This window comes from Hyla sarda, chromosome 13 (assembly GCF_029499605.1).
Source record: "Hyla sarda isolate aHylSar1 chromosome 13, aHylSar1.hap1, whole genome shotgun sequence".
In the NCBI taxonomy this organism is placed as follows: domain Eukaryota; kingdom Metazoa; phylum Chordata; class Amphibia; order Anura; family Hylidae; genus Hyla; species Hyla sarda.
The window spans coordinates 21,682,672-21,695,841 of NC_079201.1; the positions used below are offsets into that span (position 1 = coordinate 21,682,672).

At 43.5% G+C, this 13,170-nt stretch overlaps 1 protein-coding gene across 8 annotated transcripts in view; it reads left to right on the forward strand.

Moving 5' to 3' along the window:
- The window catches only part of SDK2 (sidekick cell adhesion molecule 2), a 727,771-nt gene that overhangs the window by 62,996 nt on the left and 651,605 nt on the right, over positions 1-13,170 (forward strand). For 2 of the 8 annotated variants that reach the window (XM_056550647.1, XM_056550648.1), the window contains one exon: positions 358-384. The exons of the other annotated variants lie outside the window; for them this stretch is intronic. The gene's annotated coding sequence lies outside the window, so the exon portion shown is untranslated. The remainder of the gene's footprint in view (positions 1-357; positions 385-13,170) is intronic. 8 annotated transcript variants of the gene reach the window in all.

Below are 13,170 nucleotides of genomic sequence, written 5' to 3' on the forward strand. Positions count from 1 at the left end.
GCCCATCCTCAGTGCCCCCACAGTCCTGTCACCAAGAGACCCTCATCTCTGACAGACCACTCAGTAATATACCACTCATTAACCCAGTGTTTCCCAACCAGGGTGCCTCCAGCAGTTGCAAAACTACAAGTTATAGTTTTGCAACAGCTGGAGGCACCCTGGTTAGGAAACACCACATTAACCCCTTGGGAGACCAATCGTACTTTGTAATGACATCCTTCATTTTACCACAAAATGTGCTGCGAAACAGAAAGAAAGTTGCTTGTGAGGTGAAATACAATGTTTTCATGTTTGTGGTGGATTGTTTATATGTCGGTCACTGTGCAGTAAAATGGACAGGTTATCTTTATTCTTCAGGTCGGTGCCATTACAAGAACCAATTTCGTAAGTGTTCTAAAGTTTTTTTTATGATTTACTAGTTTATAAAAAAAATGGGTTTGCCTACAATTTTTCTGATCCCTGTAACTGTTTTATTAAGCTGTGTTGGCGTTCATTTTATTTATTTATTTTTTGCTCCATGTCGTTTTTATTGAAAACAATTTGGCGTAGATTGGAATTTTGGATCACTTTTTATTTAATTTTTTTTTTCTAGAATGTGACCAAAAATGCTCTTTTGTCATTTAGTTTTGTTTTTTTCCTTACACTGTGTGGGATAAATAGGTATATAGTGTAAGAGCCCTTACAGGAAAATTAGATAAGATTTTTTGTGGTTTAGTGTTTTGTTTTGTTTTTAAACATTTTTATCGGAGGTGACTTAACGGGAAACTGTCAGATATTTTCTCCCGCACTATCCACAGGTACTGGTGGATAGTACGGGGGACGCTGATTAAAACGGGCCTTACCTTACCCGGATCCACCCGGCCGTTCACCCGCAATTGTAGTTTTATTCTATGTTTATATCTTGCTGTAACTGGCACGGGCGGGGCTTCTGCAGCTAACTGGCACTGACGTCAGCGCCGCTTATGAATATTCACCCCCCCCTCCCTCCAGTTAAGAGCGGCAAAGAGAGGGAGAACTGGAGGGAGGGGGGGGGGGGATATTCATAAGCGGCGCTGACGTCAGTGCCAGTTAGCTGCAGAAGCCCCGCCCGTGCCAGTTACAGCAAGATATAAACATAGAATAAAACTACAATTGTGGGTGTACTGCCGGGTGGATCCGGGTAAGGTAGGGCTCATTTTAATCAGGGTCCCCCGTACACTGTGGATAGTGCAGGAGAAAATATCTGACAGTTTTCCTTTAAACCTTTATTATGAAAGAAGTTGATTTATATTTTTAAAACCACGTTTGCAATTTACCATTTACACTTTTTTTAATCCTTCTTTGGGACTTGTATGAGTTAATCATTGGATTGCTCATACAGATCAGTGCAGTATGTAGGCACTTCATTGATCCAGTGTGCCTCCAGATGTTACAAAACTACAACTCCCAGCATGCCTGGACAGTCTTTGGCTGGGAGTTGTAGTTTTGGCAACACCTGGAGGCGGCCTGGTTTGGGAAACACTATGCTAGAGGCTGCCATAGGAAGAGTCCTTGCGGCCACAGAGGCCTTAAGCGCCCATGAAAACTAAAATGAATCACCTCCCCAAAAGGCAACTGAATAACTGAACCACCAGTGATGCACATAAAGGACGTTTAGACGCTGTACGTTTTGACAGCGGGATCCAAATGGTTAATAGCCGAGTTGTGTGGTGAGTTATAGAATAGGGGATAAGTTATAGAGCGCGATGAGTCCTAACGCTGGGACCCCCGCAATCTCCTGAACGGGGCCCTGCAGTCTGCTGGAAGGGGGCGTTTCGACCCCTGCACGAAACACCGGCCTACACCCCCCCCTCCATGTACCCCATAGAGATACATAGAGGGGGGCTGTCGGCCGCGGCTTCCTGCAGGGGTCGGAACAGCCGCATCTGGCAGAGCGCCGGGGCCCCGTTCAGGAGATCCCCAGGGGTCCCAGCGCTCAAACCCCCTGTGACCTATTACTTATCCTTTAGATAGGGGATAAGTAATTTTTTGCTGCACTGCTCCTTTAGCCCATTAAGGACAGACCCATTTTTTACCTTAATGACCAGGCTCTTTTTTTTTTTTTTTGACATGTGTCTCTTTAAATGATAATAACTTTAGAAAACGTTTTCTGCGCGGAGCGATTCTTAGATTGTATTTTTGTGACATGATACATGCTGCCTTTTGATCTTTTTTTATTCCGCTATTTGCACCAAAATTGGTGAATTTTGCGTTTTTTTTTTCTTCTTTTTTATGGCGTTCACCGTGCGGGATAATTTACATTATAGCTTTATTGTACACATCATTACGGAGGTGGCAATACCTAATATGTATTTTTTTTTCTTTTTTGGTAATACAGGGCTTTTATTGGGAAAGGGGCCTTTTTTAATTTTTTTTTTTTAACACTTTATACTTTTATTGAAGAGCTTTTTTTTCCTTCACTTTTTTACAGGTTATATGTTTTCACTTTATACAGGTTATACATTTTCACTTTATACAGGTTATACATTTTCACTTTATACAGGTTATACATTTTCACTTTATAGAGGTTATACATTTTCACTTTTTACAGGTTATACGTTTTCACTTTATACAGGTTATACATTTTCACTTTTTACAGGTTATACGTTTTCACTTTATACAGGTTATACATTTGTACTGCAGCACAGTATAGCCTGATGAGCTGCAGATGCTACCGTCTGTGGCTGGATCTCTCAGGCTTCCGTAACTGACAGACAGGAGGTCATTATGTCGGCGACCTGCGATCATATCGCGGCGGCGCTGTTGGTGAACAGAGGAGCACCCTCCCCCTGTCAACACCATAGATGCCGTGGGGTTAATGCTGCCAGGACCAGCGCGATTGCGACTCTGGCAGCTGCGGTAAGTCCCCGGCTGTGATTGAGCTTCCCAAGGCAGTGAAGGAGATCATGGGGCGTATTCATATGTCCCATAGCAGGAAGGGCTTAATACCTGGCAGCTAATTGTTAAAATCTTTGTGTGGTTTAAATATTTAAGGAAATAGTGACAAAAGTGCATAATTTGCAGCACCGCAACACTTTTTTTTTCTGATATGGGATGGGAGGTAATATTGACAGCTTTTTATCCCAGTCTGGCCTTGTCCAAGCTGCTTCCTTCTTAGACACCCAGTGCCCTAAAACCTCTTGACAAAGCCGTATAGTACGGCGAAACATGTCGAGGGCGGCCGCGAGTAGGTTTTAAATACAGCGCTCACTCTTCCCTAATAGTGCGCATACTGCAGATGCGCACGGACAGATTGAGATACAGTGACGTCAGAATGGCACTCTAATAACTAATACTATGGGAAGAGAGATACGCTGATACTTTTAACCCATTAGTTTTTTGGTGTTCTTGTGTTAATAAAGATTATAGTATTTTAATATATGGGAAATATAGGGGATTAGTGGATCACCTCCTTGGTGATCTTTTGGTTAATTGGTTTAAAAAAAAACCCTCCATATATTGGTCCCTAATTGGGTTATATAACCTCCTAAATGGACACTGTGTGAGGGTGTTTTCCGGAAATACCCTCTGCCAATCAACTCCAAGGTCAGCGTCTGGTCAATCAGCGTGCGAAGAAAGATGTGATGAACTATGTAACAGCAAGGATTGAGAAGGCCCCCCCAGTTTTCCAGTTTTGCCCTGGCCCCCCTGGTTGCCCCCCCCAAATATGAAATCTGGAGACGCCACTGCACTGACTTGAATACAAACTAGCACACAATTATGGACGGACTGGCTATTCTGTGCCGGGTTAGATGCATGTGCAGAGCTTGGCGAGGTGCCACTGTCTTATCATTACGGTGACCGGCGCAGGGTCTGCAATGGATTTGTTAATTGGCTTCTTAGTTGCATTATTGACAAACAGAGGAAATCAGCAGTGGATCCGCGAGCAGAAGTATGACGCATAGACACTCATTATAGACACGTCTGCTAGATTGGAAGTAACTAACCAGAACGTCACCGCTAAATACACCAAGGCGTGGATCTGTTACATTGGAAAACAAGTAAAACTAGAGCTGCAAAAGACATAGCATTAAGTGCTAAAATTCTGTGATCCTGCAGCTGCTTCTAGAGGAGGATTACTGCTGAGAACATGTAAGCTTCCCCTAGTGGTGGCTGCAGACAGCGAGAATTTCATAATATAACTAAAGGATTTGGGGCTTTGTCTGCAATTCAACCATTGAAAACTAGTTATTTAACACACACGCCCTAATTCACTATTGGATTTCTAAAATGTTGTAGGAAAAAGTCAGGGGAAATTCATTTTACTATATTTATTATCAGCAAAGTTTGCCTTTTTTTTTTTGACGATTCCATTATATTTTTTTTTTTTCTGAAAAGCGGGCATGGTGTAAAAATTTCTCACAATCCGAGTAATTTATGAAATTGTTCACTCTGTATTTAGTAAAATTTTCAGGCTGTGGTATTTCACTTTGATGGCATGATGGCTCTGGGTGCATCGGCAGCGTATTTGATGCTGCGGATGTGCCAACGGCAGTCACAAAAGCACTGCAGATTGACCTCCCGGCTGCAAGTGGGTAGCCTTATGTGTCTGCTCGTAGCAGCGGTTTATTACAGCGGGCCACTACGAGCGGACACTCAGAGCTACCTGGCAGCAGCTGGAAGCTCGCCCTGCAATCCCTCTTGCGCTGTTGGTGCATCCACAGCATGAAAGACACTGTGGATGCGCCCAGTGTGACCCTGTCCTAAAGGGGGATTTCCAGTTCAAAAAGTTACCTCCTATCCCCAGAATAGGGGGTGTCAAGCTGATTTGTGAGGATCTGACCACTGGGGCCCTACCTATTCCCTCAAATGAATGGAGCACCCTGCAAGTTCTTGTAACCGTTGGGGGTCCCAGTAGTTGGACCCTAACCACACAACTTGTCATCCTTATCCTGCAGATAGGGGATGACCTTTGGAGTTGTGAACACCCTTTTAAAGGATTAGTCCAGTGGTGATTCAGTGGTGAGCAACTTATCCCCTATCCTAAGGATAGGGGATAAGTTGCAGATCGCGGGGGTCCGACCCCTGGGGCCCCCCGCGATCTCCTGTACGGAGCCCCGACAGCCCGCTGGAAGGGGGCGTGTCGACCTCCGCACGAGGCGGCGGCCGACACGCCCCCTCAATACAACTCTATGGCAGAGCCGAAGCGCTGCCTTCAGCAATCTCCGGCTCTGCCATTGAGATGTATTGAGGGGGCGTGTCGGCCGCCGCCTCGTGCGGGGGTCGACACCCGCTATCTCGGCGGAGAGCCGGGGCCCCGTACAGAGAGATCGCAGGGGGCCCCAGCAGTCGGACCCCCGCGATCTCAAACTTATCCCCTATCCTTAGGATAGGGGATAAGTTTTTCACCACTGGACTACCCCTTTAAAGAATACAATACATGTATGATATAGTTATTGTGCACTGTATGTCAGTATTGTGTTGTAAATGAATTGCAGTGGTCATTGTATGGAAGTATTGTTTACCAGTGTATTGCAGCATTGTGTGGGTATTATATGGAAGTATTATTTGGCCACTGAATGGTTTATTGGGTTTGCATTGTTTAGAGAATTTGGGGTACGTTCACACATACAAAATCTGCAGCCTACAAAAGGCATTTGCCGAAACACCAGCGTTGGGGTGGTGTCGCTCCGGTGCCTGTCTTGTTACTTTGCGGTAATGTACCTTGTTCCATGCTATGTATCATGACTGTATAAGCTATATGCTACTTGCATTTTAGGACCCTGTCCTATTGTACTGTTAGTGGTGCATGATGTTAGTATATATTTCTGTATAGACATTTGTATGGCAACCTGAGCGACACCCATTTTTTCTTCCCCCTCTGGGTGGATTCCTCCTCATCTTCTAAATTTTATTGTGTCTAATAAAGATATTTATACATACCAATATACCTCTTTCAAATGACTAAATTTTTTGTGTATGCATATGCTATTTGGGAGTTCATATAACGTTTTTATATATGGGGTGATATATAAATTGAGTATTTACGTTTTATTATTTATATCTACATACCCCAATTTATCTGGGATAGTGTATACTGTAGCCTATTTTTTGCTGCATATTTTCTGCAGCTTATTTTGCTATCCATTGAAGTTAATGGAAAGCAAAATCATGTGCACAAAATATGCAGCAGATCCTGTACGTGTAAACGTACCTTTATTCAGAATTTAATAACAGTATTGTGTGGACATTGTATGGCAGTATTGGGTGGGCATTTGTATGAAGTATAAACCTGTCTATATTTTCTATGAAAACGGTGACCAGGGGACAACCTTCGCCTTTCCCACCCTTGGCCTCTGGCAGTAGTGGTCATCAATGAGAGTCCAGCATTAAATTCACAATATTTTTGGGTTCTGTTTAAATGTGTTGAGCCAATAATTATTTTAAACACAGATATTTGTGGCTATTGCCAAACAATCTCCCATAATCCTCTGCCGTCCTCCCATGATGATTAGAAAGCTGTAGGCTGTCAGGTCCTATTTTTTGTGTGCGGCGTAATGCGTGCTGTAGGTAATGACTAAATGCTCTATACACATCTCTACTATCTGTTCTAGGAGTCTCTCCCTAAAATCTAATTCCTTATTCCCAGCTGTTCCCACAGCCACATGCTATCATTTCGGATTCTCGCTGTACCCCGCATTCAATGTTTATGTCGGTAATTTCCACCATTGCTGTGATAATATGAGGCAGTTATCTCCATATTCTATAAAGCAGAGGGAAATGCACAAAGTAGAACCTGTGGTTAAACCATTAGAAAACAAATAGTAAGCCTCCACCCCCCTTATACCTTCATGGTTTATCATAAAAAAACACAAAGGTAACCGATACTGTGCTGTATGATTCCCCTAATCTACCATTAACAACGCCTCGGTGCTGGATTATGAAATATTTTGATTTTTTGGGATAATAATCCATAAACTTCTCAGTTAAATAACAGATTCCCGGAATTTCTGAATTATCTCATGCAGGGCCAAATTTGTCATTTCGTACTGGATTCCAGTGCCTATGGTGGCATCTTCTGGGGAATGGTGTCAACTGATACAGGAATGAAGCCGGGTAAACTACTTACTGCAAAGCCTCAGCCTGGAAAATCAATGGCCCAACTACTCAGACCCTGGTATTAGAACAATACGAGAAGAGACCTTATAGGGCCCTTTATCTGTCCAAAATGTGCAGGGCAGTGACCAAGTAGCTGGCCAAGCTCCTGCACTGTACACCCTGACGTATATGCTACAACACAGTCAGAATTCAAGGTGTTACGGAAAGGAAGTTGTCTAGCTAAATTATATTTTTATTCTAGTCCCAAAAAACTATAGTACTAGGTCCCCCAACATCCTCTATGGAACAAAAACTTCCAGCTCCTGCCCTGCAGTACTATAAATTTCATATCCTTTACTAGTAGTGTGGTAGCCACGGTGTGTCAGTAGAAATACCTGATCACTTTGTGACGCCAGGGCACCATTATCCTATGCACAGTCAGCTTCTCCTGGGCCAGACGTGGGGAGGAAATGAACACACAAACGTCAAATTACGGATAACTGTCTTTACTAAGCTGGGTCCAGATGGTCTTAAACATACAGCTGGTTTTGGTTGAGAGGATGCAGCATAACCCCTTGGGAGCCCTGTTGCCTTGCTGTAACTTGTGGTGCTTTCACCAGACTTTTAAGATGGGTAGATGAATCCTGGTAGGTAGGGTTCTGTCAAGGTACTGAAGCCTTCTCCGCCAGGGATGAACTTCCACCGTTCGAGTAATCCTTGCAGAATGACCATCTTAAATGAATTTGATCTGAGCCTTCCCTTGAGGCTTCTACACACAACAAACCTGACCCAAACTGTTACTCAGGAGCCACACTACTGTGAACTGGAGCAACTCTTCCCCCCACTACACTATAAGGGTGAGAATTTAGAGGTTCCCATTGGCAGGCAGGGTCACATGGGGTTCACTGCTCTCTTAAGGGTACAGTAACACAAAATAACATATACATATTACAGCAATATAATATTTAGAAAAATTTATTATTTTCAGGGTCTTTTTCCCAAAACGCGTCAGTTACACTATTTCAATTTCTCCCCAATTTTTTTGTACATGTTCTTTTTAGAGATGAGCGAACTTACAGTAAATTCGATTTGTCACGAACTTCTCAGCTCGGCAGTTGATGACTTATCCTGCATAAATTAGTTCAGCTTTCCGGTGCTCCGGTGGGCTGGAAAAGGTGGATACAGTCCTAGGAAAGAGTCTCCTAGGACTGTATCCACCTTTTCCAGCCCACTGGAGCACCTGAAAGCTGAACTAATGTATGCAGGAAAAGTCATCAACTGCCGAGCCGAGAAGTTCGTGACGAATCGAATTTACTGTAAGTTCGCTCATCTCTGTTTTTATATGGATAAATAAAGCATTCAAGTTTTACATTTCCTGGAGTTGGATCGGAGTGCTGGTTTCCTATTGCTAAGAAGGACTTTCCTCTGTTGGAATATAATGAATTTCGGGGTAACCCCACCTCATTGCTTACATTCCAGCAGGTAAAACAGCGAGAAGAGCTGGCATTTAAATGCCAAAAACTAATGAGCTTAAATATTCAGAAAACTTTTGATGCCCCTGTCATACCCGCTTGTTAAAGGGCATATCCTGATATTTCCTATTGGATTAATGACCAATTCATCATATTGAGTCACAGGTATTGTATGTTAAAGGAGAACGAACATAATCTTTTTTTATTTTTTTTACATCTAACTTTCCATTACGATCAGAGATTGACTTTGATGGGAGCCATATGTATGAGTGCGGAGAGCTACCCCCTTGTGGCGGCTTTAAGCAGGCAGACTTTTATCATTGAATGCTAAAGCTGTGTACAGGCAATACTTTGCTGGCACTGATCAGTGGGCACCCTGCTGGTGGCAGTATGGTTTGTGGGCAACATTTTGCGGGACCTTTTTATAAGGATGGCACTTAAAAGAACCTATATTGTAACTAAAGGCAAAAGCTTCTGTGGCGAGCACTCACATGTCCACTCTCCAATTCTTAAAGGGGTTTCCAGGATTAGTTAAACAGCTGATTTAAACAGCACCACACCTATCCTCAGGTTGTGTGTGGTATTACAGTTCAGCTCCATTGAAGTAAACGGGGAAGAGTTGTAATACCATACACAACCTGAGGACAGGTGTGGTGCTGTTTTTGCATCCCCCCAGACAACACTTCCACATGTGTGTGCCTGTTTCTGTATGTATAAGTTATGTCTGTATGTATAGGTATGCGTATCATTTTTTTCTGTTCCAGTGTACAATGAAAGGCAAAACCTATGTTTTTTGTGTTTTTTTTTTTTACATGGAAACCAGTGCAGTGTCACTTTGAAAAACCCTCCTCCTGCTGACTTCAATGGGAAATAGAGAATCGCACAAAAAAGACCCAACATGTCTGAAGTTCAAATCAATGGGCGCTTCAGGGGTGGCCTCTTCTCACTGAAGTGCAGTTTTTTCCATGTGAATGTGGCTCAATACTGTAATGTGCGTATATCACTAATATATGACATAGTTACAGGACAGTTTATGCAGTGTTCCACAATAGACATACAGATACAGACTCCAATGACACCTTCAGCACCATGGACAGTACCCTAATGTCCACCATTGCCATGTACATTTTGCCAGTAGAACATTGTATGGATAGATCATTCACTATAGTGATTGACTTCACAGGAGACGAAGTTATATAATTACAATGCATATATATATATATATATATATATATATATAATATTTATTTAATGAGCACTGGAATGGAGCATATCCAATGGCACCGGAGATGTAAAGCGACCTTACTTCCCATAGAAATATTGATCTTCAAGCTCCAGGGACCTCCTGGGTAATTAACAAGAACCTTGTAGCAGTGTACAGAATGGTGGGGTCAAAGGGGACGCGGTTACATGGTTACAAATCAACCCCTCCGACGATAAATGTGGAAGGGATTCTTCTAGCGACAGCTCCTCTCTTTTATCTGTGGACACATGTAGAGGGGACAATGCGCTGTAACTTTTGAATTCATTACAGGGACTTCAAAGGAGATGCAAGAGTGAAACGTGGGATGTCCTATACATGGGATATTCATTATGGTTTACAACTTGTGTGAGGCAGAAATGTATGCATCACAGAATAGTCATGATTAAGGAGAATTCAATGGTTGGAGCTAATTAGAATCAATGGTTTAAAGGGTTAGAAAAAAATGGCTACCAGAAACCTTACCATATCTGTCCGCAGTCTAGTTGTGCAGCTCCACTATATTAGAGAGGTATTATCATTAACCCCTTAAAGGGGTACTCCGGCGCTAAGACATCTTATCCCCTATCCAAAGGTGATGTCTGATCTCGAAGGTCCTGCCGCTGGGGACCCCTCAGATCTTTCACACAGCACCCCGTTACCATCAGCCCCCGGAGCATGTTCGCTCCGGGTTTGATGACTGCTGATCACGGGGCCGGAGTATTGTGACGTCACTCTCCGCCCCCTCAATGCATGTCTTAGCGCCAGAGTTTTTCCTCTTTGCCTTCTAAAAATCATAATTCTCTTATATTTTCATCCACAGACTAGTATGAGGGCTTGTTTTTTGCGCGACCAGTTGTCCTTTGTAATGAAATCACTCATTTTACCATAAAACTACTATTTGTGTGGGGAAATTGATGAGAAAACCGCAATTTTGGAAGGTTTCGTTTTCATGCTGTACACTTTACGGTAAAATATACATGTTTTCTTCTGCGGGTCAATACGATTAAAATGATACCCATGATTACATACTTTTTCTATTATTATACATCTTAAAAAAACTTTTTAACCAAATGAGTGCGTTTAAAATCCCTCTATTTTGCTGACCTATAATTTTTTCATTTTTCCCTATAAGCAGCGGTATGAGGGCTAATTTTTTGTGCCGTGATCTGTACTTTTTTTTTATACCACATTTGCATTAATAAAACTTAAACATTTTTTTAACCAATTTTATTTGGAATAAAATGTTATAAAAAAACCCCGCAATTTTGGACTTTTTTTTTTTACTTTCACGCCATTCACCGTATGGCATAATTAACATTATATTTTAATAGTTCGGATATTTACGCACGCGGCGATCCCAAATATGTTTATAAAAAAAAAAGGTTGACACTTTTTGGGGGGAAAATGGGGGGAAAAACTGACAATTTACATTAGGGATCGACCGATTATCCGTTTGGCCGATATTATCGGCCGATAATCATGATTTTGGGCATTATCGGTATCGGCAATTACCTTGGCGATAAGCCGATAATGCCCCGCACCGCGATCGCCCCCCGACCTGACGCGACCGACCCACTGCACCGACCTGCCGCACCGCGTCACACCCTCCACCGCTCCGCCCCGGCCCCATTGCCTCCCCCATCCCCGGTTTTATAATTACCTGTTCCCAGGGCCCACACTACTTCTTGCTCCTGCTGCGTCCTGAATTACGCTGTGCGCAATGACGAGTGACGTGACGTCACCGTCAGTGCGCACAGTGACAGCTCAGGAGGACGCCACCGGAGCCAGATGTAGAGTGGACCCCGGGAACAGGTAATTATAAAACCGGGGATGGGGGAGGCAATGGGGCCGGGGCGGTGCGGTGGGGGGAGGGGGTGCGGTCGCGGTGTGGCGGTGGGGGGAGCGGTGGCGGTGATAGGTCTCAGGACCCCCGGACAGGCAGGGGGAGAGAAGCGGGTGGCGGCGGCGCCCTATGGCACTGAAAAAGCCACTGCAGTGCATTGATTTAAAGCGCCCGCTTTAAATCAATGATCTGCAGCGGTGTCGCGGGGGGATAAATAGCCGATAATTTATACCGGAATATCTGTATAAGTTATCGGCTATCGTCCCTAACCTCCAACGATTATCGGTATCGGCCCTAAAAAAAAACGATATCGGTCGATTCCTAATTTACATTTTTATTGGGGTAGAGGATTTTTCAAATTTTTTTTTACTTTTATTTTTTACACTTTAATATCATCATTCGATTGCTAATACTGTCCAGTGCTATACTTAGGGTCAACGGTCATCTTCTGCTCGATCTCAGACCAGAGCAGAGGACCCGTGGAAGGCAGCGGAGGCAGGTAAGGGGACCTCTGTCTGCCATTCTGGACGATCGGATCGCCGCGGCAGCGCAGCGGGCGATCCGATCATCCATTCTAGTGACCGCAGTGCTGCAGATGCCGTAATCTGTATTGATCATGGCATCTGAGGGGTTAATGGCGGACATCCACGCAATCGCGGATTTCCGCCATTACAGGCGGGACCCTGGCTGCCATCAGCAACCGGGACCTACCTCGCAGGACCCAAGCATCGCTTAGATACTTGCGGTTATGTATAGGACGTAAATGTACGTGCTTGTGCGTTAAGTACCACCGCACCAGGACGTACATTTACGTCCTGCGTTGTTAAGGGGTTAACAGTTATCCTCGATCTAGAAGATAGGGGGCAACTAGCGGATAGGTGAGGGTATGACCCCATGAACCCTCGCCAATCCTAAAACCAGAGAATAATGTCCTCTAAATAAATGAAGCAGCAGTGTGCATGTGCTGCCAGTGCTTCATTCATTCATTCTCTATATGGTTTCTGAACATTGTTGAATGTTAGTTTTTTTTCTCACAGACTTGCTTGGAATCGGCAGGACACAGGCTTTATTAGTAAAAACCACTTTAAATGATCATTGTAGTTTCAAATCAACTTTCCTCCATGTGCTAGCCCATGTGAATTCTAAGATTTCTGTAAATCCCTTCATTTAGAAAAAAAAATACTAGCAGCCTGTTGTCCACTGCAAGTTAGGGGAATTATGTCTCTAGTAACAGTTAAAGTAAGACAGAACACAGTAAGGAGGGTGGGGCTTAGGCTGTGCTATGTGCAGGAGAGAGAGAGAGACTGACTGTGTACCAGCAAGCTTTATCCATTCTCTGAACTGTATATAAAAGATCAAGGCTTCCCTCTTATCTCAGCAGCAGAAGTTTCAGTGCTCAGTGTAACACTTTCCTTGTACACAGTGCGGTCTCTAAATTAATGTAATCTAATCCTCGCTCCCTCAAGCTTATACACTAAAGCACCAGCAGCAGCTTAGTCCTTTACGTAACCATCTCTGTTCTGTGCTGTTGCTGTTTCTTTAATTTCTGTTTACAA